Consider the following 17,972-nt stretch of genomic DNA (forward strand, 5'->3'; position numbering starts at 1 on the left):
GCTCCATGGCAGGCTGCCGCCACTGTGATCTTCTGGCCCCCCCACCCTCCCACCATCCCCCGAAACCCCCCCCCCACCGCCACAGAGCCCAACGTCGGGAACTCAACAAAATGTAGCCCTTCGCATTTCAATTTCAAATCAGGGATTGTTTCAAAAACCAAACACAAACTGTACCGCACCACCGTGCCATCTGCAGCAAGAACTACAGAGTTTAAAGGCAGGTTGCATGGATAAAGTATTGCCAGTGACAAATCCAAATGGTAACTACCAGCAGAATACCTTTGATTCACATATCTTAGGGGTGAGGAGGGCAAAACCAACATTCTCCATTAGCAGTGATGATTACATTTGGTCATAATTTGCCATTGAAGTAACAGTGAGGCTAATAGTACTTACTGTTATTTATGCAGAAATGGTACAGCAATGTCAGGCAAAGGGTAGATGCATAGTTAAACTGAAATATTCAACAGCTGCTGGCGAAAGCTCCATTTTTTCTTTGCCTCAGCATTAAAATGCATTGAATGATGCAGTAAATACAAACAAAACTCACCACAGAAAGTTAACTTTTGTCTATTTCAGCCTATGTATCCTTTTAACAATGTTATATTTATTCATTACTGTCTGTCAACCTACCTGGCAGTGGAAATTCACTCTTTTGTATACAGTCTCATTCCTTCAGGTTTCAATTGTCATTGGAGAATTTTAAAAATACCAAATTTACTTATTAATTTTTTTAATGTTTTACAGTTCCTTTTTTTCTCTCTCTCTTAATCCAATCTTTCTTTCCCTTTCTTTATTTTTCGTCCTGTACCTTGATATGGCATTGAATTCACCCACTCCTAAGTTATATTTCCTTCTCAGTCCTGACTCTTCTTGTCTCAATCCCTCAAACTGATTGGGTAAGGAGACAGTCAGCTGCTTGCCCTGTTCACTAAGGTCCCAGATATCCTGTTTCCTCGCTGCACTGTTATCAGCTCGCACTTTCAGCAACCTGTCATGCAAAAATTTTTAAAGAACCATAACATGGACCAGCTAGGCAAACTAATGGAAAACGCTCTGCCATAGCAAATTATGCCCCCCAAAAATATAACAGAACACCCAAAGTGAATCTGAAGTTATGTGGTTATTCAACTTTTCACACAAGTCAGCATTTTATACATGACTTTGGTTTGTACTTAAAATATGTGCAAAATCGACAATAAATGCAATTTGCTCATTCACCAGTGCCTAATTCCATTAGCTTTAATCAATAATGTTCAGGATTTACATTTACAACACATCTATGCTGCTGTTCCTTTCAATTTTCTAATCAAATGTGGTGCAAAACAGAAACAATAAAGTTCAGAAATCCTGAGAAATCAGATATTGCTGGTTAAAATATGGAAGTGACTTGTCTTTTTTTAATTCTTTCCTGGGATCTGGGCGTCGCTGGTTAGGCCAGCATTTATTGCCCATCCCAAGTGTCCTTGAACAGAATGGCTTGCTAGGCCATTCCAGGGGGCATATAAGAGCCAACCACATTGCTGTGGGTCTGGAGTCACATGTCGGCCAGACCAGGTAAGGACGGCAGATTTCCTTCCCTAAAAGACTTTACTGAACCAGATGGGTTTTTACAACAACCGACAATGGTTTCATGGTCACCATTAGACTAGATCTTTTAAAATTCCCATTTGTAAGTTATTGTAAGTTCCTTATTTTAAGTTCCTTTAGTTGTGCTCCATAAACCACACAGTATTGCTCTATGATCGATCGTGAGAAAATTATTTTACACTTTCAAAACGTTAGCCGGAATTTTATGCTGCCCCAGAGGGTCGGATGGTGGCGTGGGGGCAGCGTAACATTGAGCGGCAGGCTCCGGGAGGCCTACTTGCCCCGATTCCGCTTCCGGACAGGTTTACGGAGGTCAGGTGGGGGGCGGGGGTTGGTAAACGGCCCGCCCGCCCAAGGCCAATCAAGACCCTTAAGTGGCCACTTAACGGCCCTCACCTGCCTCCACGAGTATTTTACCCATGGCAAGCGGGTGTACTGGTGGCGTGAAAGGCCGCCCAGCGATAGCTGCCAGCCTTTCCGCACCCGGGGGGGGGGGCGGCGGGGCATGGCAGTTGGGAACAGGGTGCCCGATTGAGGGACCCCCACCTCCCAACCCACCCCCGGGATCCAAGATGCCCCACTCCCCACAAACGACCACCCTAGCCTCACCAGGGCATGACCGATCCCCCTGGTGAGGCAACCCAAACTTACCCACTCTCTCGGGTCCATGGCGTCAGCTGGGCTGCAGTCACCGCTCCTGGTGGCGCTGCTGAGACTAAGAGCTGCTGGCCCACTGATTGGCCGGCAGCTCACTGAGGCGGGATCTCCTCCCTCAAGTGGGTGGAAGTCCCGCCTCGGGACAATTAATGCGGGACGGAAAATAAATACGGGACAGATCCCCAGGCTGGGCAGAAGCGGGTTCATCACCAACATTTACGTCGGAGTCCGACTCCCATCCGCCCACTGTAAAATTCCGGTCATTTTGTCTGATTATATGCTTGTGTTTTAGCATGATTCTTTTTGAACATTTGGTATGTTATTATTATGCTTGGACCCTGCATTTGGATACTGTCCTTGAAATATTTTGATGGTTTTTAAAGTATCAACAATTGTCAGGCTGATGGATTTGATTTTCATTTATATTAACTCCTCAATGCACTATTTCTGACTGCTGATTACACTGGCTAACTATTTATATTTGATCAGATTAACTTTCTAGAACAGATTTGTACCCATTTTGAATAGAAATATGTGGTTGCCTTTCGTGAAAATTTCAATTCTTTAATATAACTTTGCAGCTCATGAAAGATGTTCATTAAATTACCACAATTCCCATTTCTGAAATGTTAAGACACTTTGTAATTTTTTCAGAAAATGAGGCATTGGAGTTTGACAAAAAAAGTACTGTCAACTAAGAAGGAAATTAACTGTATGTTGCCAAGACCAATAAAGATTTCAAACAGATAATCATTACCTGCTACTTTGACAGTTGTATAATAAGATGAGTACAAAGAAGATACAGACAGAGAAGACCACAGAGAATATATTGTCATCCAGCTATGAAGTATGGCTTGGCCCTCTGTTATAATAATGGATTAACAAAGCCCAAAGTTATCCATTATAATTTGTATTGAAATTAATCTCATATGTTCAGCTAACCTAAATCATTTTGTCTGCGTAGCTATGTAGCAAACTCACAGCATAATGATTATCCACTCAACTTCCCAGGCTAGTTCATATATCACATAGAATGGTGGGAACAACTGTATGACTATGATTAATATGAGTTTAAATTTAGAACCTGCAGATATCACTTACCTTAAAGTTTTTTTTTATTTTGCGGGTTGTTGGCTAGAATTGTGGAAAAGTTCATTTGTCATCTATCTCAGTGTTATTAGTAAAACACCTGGAGAACAACTGATTCTGCTCAAAAAGTGTATTGTAGTATCTGCCAATGCATCACATGAAATGGAAACTAGATTGAAACATGTCAATAATCTGAAGGGTGTTTGCCTGTTTTCCAGATAACCGCACACTTGAGAAAAAACTGGTTGGGTGAAATTTTATAATCACCCAACAGTCCCTCTTCGTATATAAATGATCATATGAAAAAAAAGATCGATGAAGACTAATCTCCCTCACTTGTGAGCACCCCTTCAGGTCACGTGTTTAGGAAGTAGACATCAGAACCAAAATGAATCATACATAATAATACAATTTTAAAACTTACATAATAGAATCTTAACAGAAAGGAGTCATTCTGCCCACGCTGCCTTTTCTTTGAAAGTATGGTGCAATTAGTCTCAGCCCTTATTTTTCCCCATAGTCCTTCTTCCAACATCATTTCAGGCAACCATATCTGCAGGATCTGGCAAAAAATACCTAGCAATGTTTATGGACAATGGTTTTATGAGGTGCAATTAAAAAGAGAGCCAGATATGATATAGTGCCATTTACTCCAAGGAAATGTGCAGTCACCACATAGCATTGGCCCAGATTTTGCAGCCAGTAGTGAAGGACAGCAATCAGCACTGGCCTTGAAGAAAATTGTCTACAAAGATTTCACAGGCTCTGTAGTATTGATTTCCCCTATGACGGTGTCAATTTCACTCTGGCGCCAATCTTTAGGGGATCTCTGGCCATCAGGAAGAGTGATGTCATCCAGCAGGCTGAGCAGCCAATCAGATTGCAGAATTCTCACAGACAGCAAACCAGGAATTTAAAGGCACTGATTATCATTCACTTTTTAATCATTTTGCCATCAGAGAGATTAAAGTAGAAGTTGAAATAGCAAACAACATTTTATAAAAATGTTTTGTTTAAAAAAAATGGATTTTTAAATTATGGAATAGAGGGAATGACACTCTAGACTACTAAAATTAGTCTTCCAGAGCCAGAGAGGTTGTTCAGTAGTAAGCATGACTTTGTGCATTGTAAAAAAAACTGAGTTACACCTTATTCAAGAAGGCATAACATTTGCAGTGGTTTTTACAGTGAGAACAGTGAGTTAAAAGTTGACGTTCCAGTCAAATCACTGATTTCTGCACTTGTTGCGAAGACTGCAATAGCGCATTCTGTGGAGGAGCAGAATATTCCTGACAGCAACTTCTGGATTTCCATGTTTATAACTGTGCGTGTATAGATGCCAGGATTGGCTGTCAATTTTATAGAGTAATGAAAGCGCGCGCTGACTGTTTCGCCATCATTGCATCCATAAATTCTGGGCAATCGAGTGAGAACGACATCAATTGCTTAAAACCTGGCTCCTTTTCCTCATAAGCATGCTGTAATACTAACTATGAGGGCAATCCTGTTTACACTTGCATAATTTTCAGTTCCCACCAGCAGCTGCCATCATTTCTGAGCAGTACAGCTGAGAAAAGATTTCCCTAATCAATCTTATCAAAATTGGTATTTCAGACAAAAATTGTGGACCGTGGACCTTTGTAAACTCAACCATATCCTGGTTTGACATGTCATGCAGGTGACTTACTCCCATTTTCTACAGGCTTAAGTTAAATCAAATGTGATTCCGGTGTAAATGATGGAATTTCTGGATAAGCAGGTTTTGACTTCATTATGCTGATACTTGCACAAGGACATCACTTTGGAGCCAGGCACCTTGGACAGCAGGCACTTCTGTCAGAATTTAGCATATCATTCAGGACAGGTGCAGCTCTGGGGTATCCGGCTTATCTCCTAAATTCCAGCCTCCTGCATCACTTCTGCCCAACCCCCACCCCCCCCCCTCAAAAAAAAGCATAAGTTCTTACTGTATTTGAACTCTAAGTAATAGTCAGGCATTTAAGATTTCTGTAATCCTTCTATGTTTCCACCTTAGTCCATCTTGGAGCAGTGGTGATGGGGAAGTAATATTTTTTGATTTTTAGCATACATTTATCTTGGAACTTTGCCTACTGGGATCAACAATTTGGAAAATTGAGCACAGGATTGGTAGGTGAAGCTTCACACTGCGAGGACGAATGTGAAAGATTCCCCTTGGTAACTTGTCAGGGACCAATGCAGAGGTCCAGACACCAAGGACCCAATAATAACACAGAGCTGGGAAAAGAGAGGTAGGGAGGATTTTCAGATGGACAAGCTGGAAGGATAGACCTCATAGGTCCTGCTGAAATTCATGGCAGGACCTGTTTGAAAATTATTTTTCAACAAGGGTCCCACCTGACAGCCGGCCTGATTTGCAGACTCCCACTCTGTCAGGCTGGAAAGCAGCAGGGGAACTGATCAGGTACCTCCAACATCGTGGGGGGGGCAGGGCTTTGGGAGTCAGACATCGGGAGAGGTCGGTCGATCTCAAGGGTCTCATCATGGGGGATTTAAAAGGTAAGCTTGGTGGGCTGGGGAAGCACTCTTGTTTATTTCAGCCCATAAGCAGTGCAATTAAGCCACTCACCTCATGGATCAAGCCCTCTGTGCCTCCTTTTATCTGTTGGGAATTCCAGCCTGCTGGTGTGAATTAAAATGGAGGCACACAGCCTCCTTAAAAGATCTTAGAGAGTGGTCTTCCTCCTGAGAGCGGATTGGTTGTCTGCCTCCACCCAATCCACCTCTGTTAGAACTGGAAGTGAGCATGTTGGAGGTGGATTCCCCATTGTTTTGAAAAAAAGCCCTCCTCCGGCCTCTTTCACCACCCACCTTGGGGGTTAAAATTACTTCTCAAACCTTTGGGGCCTTGTAAATTTGCATATTTAATCTTCTATATTGATCTAATATTTAATTTGCCTGCATTCTTACTGTATTAGCTCAAAATGTTTACACTAAATCTTGTATGCAGCAGCTTGTTCCAGAGTGAAGCATGATCCTTTGATTTTCCACATTGTCTCAGACTGCAGTGAACTACTGTGCTTTTCAAGGCATTGATCTTCCATCAAGGTCAGGAAAGCAACTGACACCAACAAAGGGGATTTGAGATCAATGGAAACCATGACTGAGCTGAGATGAAAAGCATGTAATTAAACACTTCACCATCCTTTTGATTTCCTTCTTTTTGCTGCTGAGTTGGTTACATCAGGTGTTAAATGTACATGGATGTCAAAGGAAACCAGTGCTAGCTCGGTGATAATGAAAGGGGACATAAAAATCATCCTCTGTCAGCTTGTGAATCTGGCATTACAAGTGTTATGATGAAATTAGGAGATTTTTGGTTTTGCTTTGTAAAAAATATATAGCTGCAACATAAAGTTCATTGTTTGCAAATATTTGTATTCTCAGTCATAGGGCTGAATTTTGTGTGGACCTCAGGGACTGGAACAGAGGCGGGAGGGGGCCATAAAATCAGGATGGGAGACGTTGGACCGATTTTGTGCATGGCGGCAAACATGGAGAGCAAAGATCAGAAATCAACATGATGGGCAAGCAATTAAGGTACTTAAGAGGCCTATAGACAGCAATTTTATTCTTAATTTTAAACTTTATTAATGGCTGTCAGGAATCACGGGGCTTCAGAGCCTCGCCTGGCTGAGGGAAGTGATGTGGAGGTGGGTGCTCATTGCTGGCGGCAAAGGGAGGCCATCGGGAGAGGCATTTTCAACTGCCAAGCAGAGTGGAGAAGGGAGGGCATAGGGCATCATCGGAGGAGTGGGGTCCCAGAACTGTGGGGGTACCATTCCACGGGGACAACGGGCAAGTACCACCTTGACAGAGGTGACAAGTTGGAGGAAGGAGGTGGGCTGCTGGCAGTGAAGGCCTTGTACTTAGGGAGAGGCCACCTATCAGGGGGCTTATTCGTCCAGGCTTCGGGGATTCGGGGACGTCTTTGAAGAAGAGGTGCAACAGAGCGGAAGGGAGGTACAGGCACCTGCAGTGGTACCATAACAAGCTGTGAGCCAATAGGAGGGTCAGCAGCGGCCTCCAGATGATGATGAAGGCGGCAGAGGTGCAAGAAAGATGGCTCCCCCAAGCAGAAGAAGGTACCTTCCAGAGAGGGTCGACCGGTCAAGGCTCTGCTCAAGATAAGATTCCGATGCCTAGATCAGTCTGTTGAAGCTCTTCTGTATGCCTTGGAGTGGGTCTCACATATCATAGTGATCTGCTGTGCACTGCACAACCTGACACTACAGAGGGGGCCGAGGGGCCTGTTTCTGTGCTGTATGACTCTATGGCTCTATGAGGGGGGAAGCAATGAACAATGAGAAATGATGAGGATGCAGAGGAGGATGCTGGTCAAGCATTGCCAGATGAAGAACCTCAGGGACAACAGGAGAGACATCAGGAGATAGGTGTAAGGGAGGCTCGCGATGCCCTTACACATTTGTGTTTCCTTTCATGCTCACTGCCAGTTGTAGATTGCCCAATAAAGACTTACCTTTATGCAGTCCTGTTGTTGCCTTCTTTCCTTCAGGAAACAATTGCTCGTTGATCAGTTGCGCAGCGTTTAGCTGGCAAGGCTCCAGTCCAGATCCCTTGCAGCATGATCCCTCATCTCGAACCTTGAAACAGAGGAAGGGTTGAATTGAAGTACCATAGACCATATAGAATAGGAAGGAGATCTTGCTTGTTGGCAAAAATTCTTCACTTACCATGTCAGCAAACGCTACCCTTTCCATCTACAATGCACATTCACCCATGAATACCCCGTGCTGCTAGGTGCTTTTCTTCATTCCTTAGTGTGCTCTCCTAAGAAGTGCTCCCCCTGCACAGTCAGTTGAAGTGGAGGCAGGCTGCTGACCATGCAGCCCCTTGGCTCGGGATGGCTTTGGCCGTCATCCTCTGGTTGCCTTAGGCCTGGTAGGCCCCGGTATGTTGGGGTCCTCCTGCACAGAAGCAGTAGCACCTTCTGTTGCCAGTGATGATGAAGACCCTGGCGTCACTGGCAGAGGGCCAGAGGAACTGCTGGCCATATTAGGAGTACCCTGAGAGGAGTCCCCCAGCAGTAGTGGGCAGTCGCTGCTCCTCCCTTGCAAGGCAGACTTGTGCCTCCCTGCTGATCTGAGAGGGTAGAGGACCAGGTCCCCTGTCCCCCTCTTACCTTGCCACTGCTGCCTTGAACTCATGGTCAAGACGAGGGTATGCAGGTCTGCATGAATGTCCTGCAGACACTGAGTGAACTGCTGGATGTGGATCTCCAGGAGTGCTGCCAATCCTTCAATGGAGGACACCACTCATGCACGAATCAGAGACAATGCAGCACTCAAGACCTGGATGGACTCCTCCATCATTCGTGCTTGGGCACACATAACCTTTGGTATCTATGCCAGATGTTGCCTGACCTATTCCTGCAGCTGCAGAATTTCCTATGAAGCTGCCAACACCATAGGAATGTCATGAGACTGGGGCTCAGCATGGGCCTGACCTCCCACATTCCTCAAATGGTTAGAGGCCTGGATTGTCACAGCCTCCGTCAGCTGATTGGGCGCGTGTGTGCTGCGTTCTCCAGGTTGTGTGCCTGAATCTAACCGCGTGCGCATATTCACCGACATGAGAGTATCTGTGCTGGTGGAGGGTGTAGGGTAGGAGGTTACAATGGAGTCTCTGAGGCTTCATCCTACCCTCAGAGGAGGCAGGTCTCCCACAGTCTCAGAGGCACTTCAAGTAGATTCCGTGTGACCTGCATGAGAAAACAGAGATTCTGAAGGGTTTAGGGCCTCCCCTTCCAACATAGCACACACCCCTAACTTGGAGATCCCTATGAGCACTGGATGCCTGCTGAGCAGCATGGCTCCATCACTGCAGATGCTCCTTTGTGCCCCATGACAATCTTACTCACTCTCTTGGGAAGGTGCCCTTGTTTCTCTGTCCACAACGATTCTTTTATCCTGTGGTCCAGCCAGCTCCTTGTCTTCCTTTTCCATCAGGCTCAGAACATGGAGAATTGGCAGCCTACTGCCAGTCTTGGCCCGCAGTCTCCAATTGTGTGCAATCTTTTCTTGCAGACACAAAGATGAATGCTGTTAATCTCCCAATGGAAACAATCCTAAGACATATACTGGTGTTTGTCCATCTGTTGCAGATGGAGGCACAAAGATGTCTCCTGCATCTGGCCCCTTTCCAGGGATCGCGTGAGGGTCTCCAATGATGAATGGCCTCCTTTCAGGGCTATTTCTCTATGCCTCAGGCAGTTGGTCTGCATCCCACAACCCTTTTCCCACGTCTGTGTGTACACTCCCTTTCCATCCGATGCACCCGTCTCATCTGGCAGATGCAAGACCCAAAAGCTGAAGGCGCTAAGAGGCATTCACATTTGCTGCCCTGTTGAGATCATTGAGCCGCTTGTGGCACAGTATCCATGTCCATGGGATAACACCACAGCTGCTGACTTCCTCCACAATCTGCAGCTGGGCTTGCTTGTTCAGGCTCCCAGCTCTCCTCCTCCCGTCCCTAAGGAAGAGAATCAAGAATCTCCTGCCTTTCCTTGTCAGCTTGTAAAAGCACCGAAAGGGAGTCATCACTGAAGTGTGGGGTCACCCGGGGTGTACTGTCCGCCATTACTCTGCAGCCTTTCAGCACTCTGCAAATCCTATCACTGCGGACAGCAACATTGAATGCACGTCTGGCTGCCCTTTAAAAATGGCGCCAGCAGCTGCCACAGCGCCAGCTGACACCTGCCTCTCTGCCTCCGTTCCGGCCACATAATTGGTCAGCCCCCGCTCCCTCATTTGCCTCACTCGTTGCCCTGATGTAAGCCACACCCATTTCCAACGGAGGGATCACAAAATCGGCCCATTGCTGCTACTTTCATAGCCCTTGTCATTTATGAAGATCTAATAAACATGTGCCCTTCACCAACCATATCGATAATGATATTAACAATTTGATCTGGGTAAATGTGTAGAAAATTTAACTATAAGGATGTCAAATGTGAGAAAGAGAGCAAAACAAATATTCAGCTCATGAAGTTCAACTCAGCTCCATTTTCAGGATCTGATGTGACTATTATTTTGTGCTACCTTACACCCATACCTTTCAATTGTCCACCAAGACAAGACCTGATCCAATTTCCCTTTTCAATGATTTAACTTGTTCTGTATTTCCCGCAGTCGGCAACACAGTATTTTATAAGTCAGTAGTTCCAGCTGTGAAGAAAATGAGAGTTAGCTTGTTGCTCCCTCATCTGAAAAATACATTTCTCTTCATCTGGTTTTGCACAAAGTAATTTACTACATCCATATTAATTCCTTTGATTTTAAAGAGGACATGCTTACCTTCAGTTTTCTTTCTCCCCCCTCAATGAGAATAGGATAAGTTTCTGTAGCCACACAAGGGTAGATTGTCCATTTCATTCCCTCCACCTCCATCCAATTTCCCATCAACCTGCTTCGCATAAGCAGTGTCCAGCTTTCCTTCGGCCACTTCATCCGTCTGGCTATCTTTTCAAAAGAAATGACCAAATGCCTCTACGTCCCTTTCCTCAAACTTCGGGAGGGCTTGCACAAATTTAAACAGCTCCCCACTGGGTCCTGGGTTGGAGTCAGATTCTTCCTCATTAGAAGCTCCCTGGAGTCAAGGCCACCGTTTTATTTTAGTTCCAGCCTTTTTAATTGGAATACCCTTTCTCGCGTCACTTCTTCTTGCCCTTTCTCCTGCCTCTCTTCTTTTTCCTTTTCTCTTTCCCTTTGCCATTGTAGTTCCAGCTTTTGAAATGCTCTTTTGTTTTCATTTCCCTCTCTTTCTCTTGCCCTTTCTTTTTCCTGCCGCTCTGCTTGCTCCCTCTGAAATCCCTTTTTCAATTTCCGCTCTCTGAAATTCTAGCTCTAACTTCGTCCTGTCCAAGTCAATCTGTGCCAGTGTTACCTTGTTTTCGTCTGATTCTACTCATCCCTCTGGTTCTTTCACTTCCATCTTCAGCTGTCTGGCCACTAGTCTCTGAATTTCGGGTCTCCGAGCTTTTGATCTAATATCTGTCTTCAAGTGCTCCACCACACTTAACAGCTTGCCAGAGGGCAATGCCTTTAAAGAATCATAATTTATTCCAGACTGCTGCACAAATGCACTTGCACAAAAGTAGCCGTACTAGTAGTGCAAACGTTACTCTAATGCACAAAAACACTGTCGTTTTCCTGTTCTTCTATTCCAATTATTATTACCCCACTTACAATTGCACTTCATCAGATTTGGGTTATTGCAGACTGAGCTCCCCAATTATATGTTATGACTGAGGTTGGAGGAATTCACTGTCTCCCTCTAGTCCCACTACTCCTCTGGTCTCAAGATATATTTAAAAATATTTTAACCAATTATGGATATGGCCAATTATATACCTTATCCTATTCAGAATACGAATCCACCAGCTAGATTTTTTAAAATAAACAACCAAAATTATTAACTTATTATAAAACAACAAATTCAATAAAGATGCAAACGCCTATCAACGCACAAGTTGAAATATGAAAGTATAAATATATTCCCTTCTAAATAACCCAACACACATGTATACACCAGTTAAAGAAAAAATAAAGAAGCTTTCTCTTCAGATTTCAACTTCACAAAAAACAAAAATACTTTGGCCAAATACTTGTTAATTCTTGAAGAAAAAAAGAATAAAATATGAAATGATCCAGCTGACTTTCGGTCTGGCATCTGGGTGTAAGTAGATGTTCATTCAGGAGACGTCTAGGAGTAGTGTTGCAGGCTTTTCAGGATAATTACTACTTCAGTGGGTTCAACTATCACATTGGATTCTCAGAAGATCGTTCAACACCGGTGGCAAGGGATGAATTGGGCGGCTTCTCTCTTAGCAGGATACAAGCCAACTGCCCTCCAAACAATCTCCAAAAATTAAACCAAAACTCCTGAGCCATAAATCTAGACCAAGTGTCCTTCCAGTGACCCTTTTTAAACAAAAAATAATCCAGCATCTCCTCAGGTATCTTCCACAGTCCTTTAAATACAAGTCCTCAAAAAATATTAACAATGGAAGCACGTTCATGACAAGAGGATGTCAGTATGGAGAGCTTAAAGATTAATTGAAAAGCAATCGTATTGTTGTGGGTATTGCAGATGATTCCATATTGGAAATTTTACAGTCTAAAGAAGACCTCATCCTGGAAAAAGCCATTCAGTTGCTGAAGCAAGCTGAGGACAGGAAGAACAACAGACCAAGCCTGCAAGGTGAATAAAAACTTTGGTTCAACTGTTCAGTTCTTTCTGCAGAGGGCTGAAAAAGAAGTAGCAGGAAAAAAGGTACACTGGGTTGTGGTGAGGGGGGGATGCGAAAAATGTCTTTAAACCCTGCCAGCAATGTGGCACCAAAAGTACCCACGGGCGCGAATAATGTCCTGCCAATAGAGCAGAATGCTTCGATTGCAGAAAAATAGGGTATGTCTGTAAGATGTGCCAAAATAAAATCTCGGCTACCTGTAGCTCTAAAAAGGAAAGGTATTTGATAATAGAGAGGTAAACGAAGTTAAACAACCTCCTGCAGCAGACCAATCGAAATATCTTCTTTGTGCGATCAATGATCCGAATCAAGCATTTTGGTCAGATGCCACATATGTCAATGGACATATCAGTAATTTCAAACTTGTGGAGCAAGTGCAACGGTCCAATCAGACATAGAGCCGTGGCTTTCCACACACTTTCCTGCAAACAACGGGAACTCAGTTACATGGCCGAGGAGAAACTGAAATTGAAGTAAAGGGGAAGTTACAAGGGAAAGCAGATATTAAAAACACTGTATGTCCAAAGAAATCAGGAGTTCTCACTTCTAAGCAGAAAAACTTATATTGACCTTCCCCTTGTAGAGAAAGTTAAAGAAGTTAAACAACAAGAATCCAGGAGCCAGGACAGAGGGAGAGCGCCGCCCCACCGCGCCCCCCCCCCCACCCCCCACCCCGACTTGAGCGCTGCAGAGAGTCCGGACTCCACCAGAGAGCCCGTCCAACGGAAAGAGAACCTACACAACACAGCATATAATTGTGCAAAGACGAGTGGCAGGTCAGATGATTTTTCAGAATATAAAGAATGGCAGAGAATGACTAAAATAAATCAGGAGGTGGAAGGAAAAGAGGAACTTGGTGAAATTACAATCACCAGGGAAGCAGTACTGACCAAACTGATGGATCTGCGGGCTGACAAGTCCCTGGGTCCTGATGGGCTTCATCCTAGGGACTTAAAAGAGGTGGCTAATGAGGTAGTAAATGTGTTACTGTTAATTTTTCAAAATTCGCTAGATTCTGGAAAGGTTTCATCATACTGGAAAGTAGCAAATATAACCCCTCTATTTGAGAAGTGGGGTGGTGGGGGGGGTGGGGGGAGTGGGCAGAAAATGGTAACTATGGGCCAGTTAGCTTTGCGGGTGCTGCATGTTAATTCTGCCATGTATCGGAACCAAAACCTCAATATGCAGCTGGTGTGTGACCATAGGCAGCGAATCATGCAGGTCAGTGCCTGGTATCCTGGCAGCAGTCATAATATCTTCATTCTGTGACAGTCCACTGTGCCAGCTATATTTCAGCCACCACAGCAAACTAAAGGGTAGCTGCTCAGTGGCAAGGGCTATCTGTTAACAGTATGGCTCATGACTCCTCTTCTCAACTCACACATACATGAGTAACATGCATATAATGAGAGCCATATAAATTTTTGATAGAGCAGACCATTGGCATGCTGAAACAATGCTTCTGCTGCCTGGACCACTCTGAAGGAGCCCTGCAGTACTCAGCGGAGCTGGTGTCAAGACTTGCGGTGGTCTGTTGTATGTTACACAAACTTGCCATCATGAACGGATATTTATCGGCATCAACTATACAGAGAGCAGCTGAGGAGCATGAGCACGAAAAAGAGGAACAGGAAGAGGAAAAGGAGGGAGAAAGCAACTTAGACAGCTTCCTTCTGTCCTGGCTGTTCATGAGGAACTCATCTGAGTGCAATATCAGTAAATGCGAGCTCAGTTTCCCATTCAGCAACAGTATCACATTTCCTCTGTCACTGACCAGCATATCATCCTCTTGGGCCCAATGTAAAGATGGAAGCTAACACAAGATACAAATTCCAAACCAAAGTTATAAATTGAACCATGCAATATGGCATAAAGACTTAAACTAATCAGCCTTCCACATTCTCCCTTAGGGAGAAAGGGAATGGGTGACCAAAAGGCAGAGAAAGAGCAGGAAGGCAGCGCAGGAGTCCCCTGCGGTCATCTCCCTCCAAAACAAGTATACCGTTTTGGATACTGTTGAGGGAGATGGTTCACCAGGGGAAGGCAGCAGTAGCCAGGTCCATGGCACCGTGGCTGGCTCTGCTGTTCAGAAGGGCGGGAAAAAGAGTGGAAGGGCTATAGTCGTAGGGGATTCGATTGTAAGGGGAGTAGATAGGCGGTTCTGTGGTCGAAAACGAGGCTCCCGAATGGTATGTTGCCTCCCAGGTGCACGGGTCAGGGATGTCTCAGATCGGCTGCAGAACATTCTAAAGGGGGAGGGTGAACAGCCAGTTGTCATTGTGCACATAGGCACTAATGATATAGGTAAAAAACGGGATGAGGTCCTACAAGCAGAGTTTAGGGAGTTAGGAGCCAAGTTAAAAAGTAGGACCTCAGAGGTAGTAATCTCAGGATTACTACCAGTGCCACGTGATAGTCAGAGTAAAAATGAAAGAATAGTCAGGATGAATGCGTGGCTTGAGAGATGGTGCAGGAAGGAGGGGTTCAGATTTTTGGGACATTGGGACCGGTTCTGGGGGAGGTGGGACTATTACAAATTGGACGGTCTACACCTGGGCCGGACTGGAACCAATGTCCTTGGAGGTGCTTTTGCTAACGCTGTTGGGGAGGGTTTAAACTAATGTGGCAGGGGGATGGGAACCAATTGAGGTCAGTTGACAGTAAGGAGGTAGTACCAAAAGCCTGTAAGGAACTAGATAATGAAGTCAGTGTGACTAAGGGGAAGAGCAGGCAGGGAGCAGATGATGAATATAAAGGGACTGGTGGTCTGAGGTGCATTTGTTTTAATGCAAGAAGTGTAGTAGGTAAGGCAGATGAACTTAGGGCTTGGATTAGTACCTGGGAGTATGATGTTATTGCTATTACTGAGACTTGGTTGAGGGAAGGGCATGATTGGCAACTAAATATCCCAGGATATCGATGCTTCAGGCGGGATAGAGAGGGAGGTAAAAGGGGTGGAGGAGTTGCATTACTGGTCAAAGAGGACATCACAGCTGTGCTGAAGGAGGGCACCATGGAGGACTCGAGCAGTGAGGCAATATGGACAGAACTCAGAAATAGGAAGGGTGCGGTAACAATGTTGGGGATGTACTACAGGCCTCCCAACAGCGAGCGTGCGATAGAGGTACAAATATGTAAACAGATTATGGAAAGATGTAGGAGCAACAGGGTGGTGGTGATAGGAGATTTTAATTTTCCCAACATTGACTGGGATTCGCTTAGTGTTAGAGGTCCAGATGGAGCAGAATTTGTAAGGAGCATCCAGGAAGGTTTTCTAGAGCAGTATGTAAATAGTCCAACTCGGGAAGGGGCCATACTGGACCTGGTGTTGGGGAATGAGCCCGGCCAGGTTGTTGAAGTTTCAGTAGGGGACTACTTTGGGAATAGTGATCATAATTCCGTAAGCTTTAAAATACTCATGGACAAAGACGAGAGTGGTCCTAAAGGAAGAGTGCTAAATTGGGGGAAGGCCAACTATACCAAAATTCGGCAGGAGCTGGGAAATGTAGATTGGGAGCAGCTGTTTGAAGGTAAATCCACATGTGATATGTGGGAGGCTTTTAAAGAGAGGTTGATTAGCGTTCAGGAGAGACATGTTCCTGTGAAAATGAGGGATAGAAATGGCAAGATTAGGGAACCATGGATGACAGGTGAAATTGTGAGACTAGCTAAGAGGAAAAAGGAAGCATACATAAGGTCCAGGCGGCTGATGAAAGACGAAGATTTGAAAGAATATCGGGAATGTAGGACCAATCTGAAACGAGGAATTAAGAGGGCTAAAAGGGGTCATGAAATATCTTTAGCAAACAGGGTTAAGGAAAATCCCAAAGCCTTTTATTCATATATAAGGAGAAAGAGGGTAACTAGAGAAAGGATTGGCCCACTAAAGGACAAAGGAGGAATGTTATGCTTGGACTCAGAGAAAATGGGTGAGATTCTAAACGAGTACTTTGCATCGGTATTCACCGAGGAGAGGGACATGACGGATGTTGAGGTTAGGAACAGATGTTTGATTACTCTAGGTCAAGTCGGCATAAGGAGGGAGGAAGTGTTGGGTATTCTAAAGGGCATTAAGGTGGACAAGTCCCCAGGTCCGGATGGGATCTATCCCAGGTTACTGAGGGAAGCGAGAGAGGAAATAGCTGGGGCCTTAACAGATATCTTTGCAGCATCCTTAAACACGGGTGAGGTCCTGGAGGACTGGAGAATTGCTAATGTTGTCCCCTTGTTTAAGAAGGGTAGCAGGGATAATCCAGATAATTATAGACCAGTGAGCCTGACGTCAGTGGTAGGGAAGCTGCTGGAGAAGATACTGAGGGATAGGATCTATTCCCATTTGGAAGAAAATGGGCTCATCAGTGATAGGCAACATGGTTTTGTGCAGGGAAGGTCATGTCTTACCAACTTAATAGAATTCTTTGAGGAAGTGACAAAGTTGATTGATGAGGGAAGGGCTGTCGATGTCATATACGTGGACTTCAGTAAGGCGTTTGATAAGGTTCCCCATGGCAGGCTGATGGAGAAAGTGAAGGCGCTTGGGGTCCAAGGTGTACTAGCTAGATGGATAAAGAACTGGCTGGGCAACAGGAGACAGAGAGTAGCAGTAGAAGGGAGTTTTTCAAAATGGAGACGTGTGACCAGTGGTGTTCCACAGGGATCCGTGCTGGGACCACTGTTGTTTGTGATATACATTAATGATTTGGAGGAAAGTATAGGTGGACTGATTAGCAAGTTTGCAGACGACACTAAGATTGGTGGAGTAGCAGATAGTGAAGGGGACTGTCAGAGAATACAGCAGAATATAGATAGATTAGAGAGTTGGGCAGAGAAATGGCAGATGGAGTTCAATCAAGGCAAATGCGAGGTGATGCATTTTGGAAGATCCAATTCAAGAGTGAACTATACAGTAAATGGAAAAGTCCTGGGGAAAATTGATGTACAGAGAGATTTGGGTGTTCAGGTCCACTGTTCCCTGAAGGTGGCAACGCAGGTAAATAGAGTGGTCAAGAAGGCATATGGCATGCTTTCCTTCATCGGACGGGGCATTGAGTACAAGAGTTGGCAGGTCATGTTACAGTTGTATAGGACTTTGGTTCGGCCACATTTGGAATACTGCGTCCAGTTCTGGTCGCCACATTATCAAAAGGATGTGGATGCTTTGGAGAGGGTGCAGAGGAGGTTCACCAGGATGTTGCCTGGTATGGAGGGCGCGAGATATGAAAAGAGGTTGAGTCGATTAGGATTATTTACATTAGTAAGACAGAGGTTGAGGGGGACCTGATTGAGGTGTACAAAATCATGAGAGGTATAGACAGGGTGGATAGCA

Source organism: Heterodontus francisci, chromosome 27, assembly GCF_036365525.1.
Source record: "Heterodontus francisci isolate sHetFra1 chromosome 27, sHetFra1.hap1, whole genome shotgun sequence".
NCBI lineage: Eukaryota > Metazoa > Chordata > Chondrichthyes > Heterodontiformes > Heterodontidae > Heterodontus > Heterodontus francisci.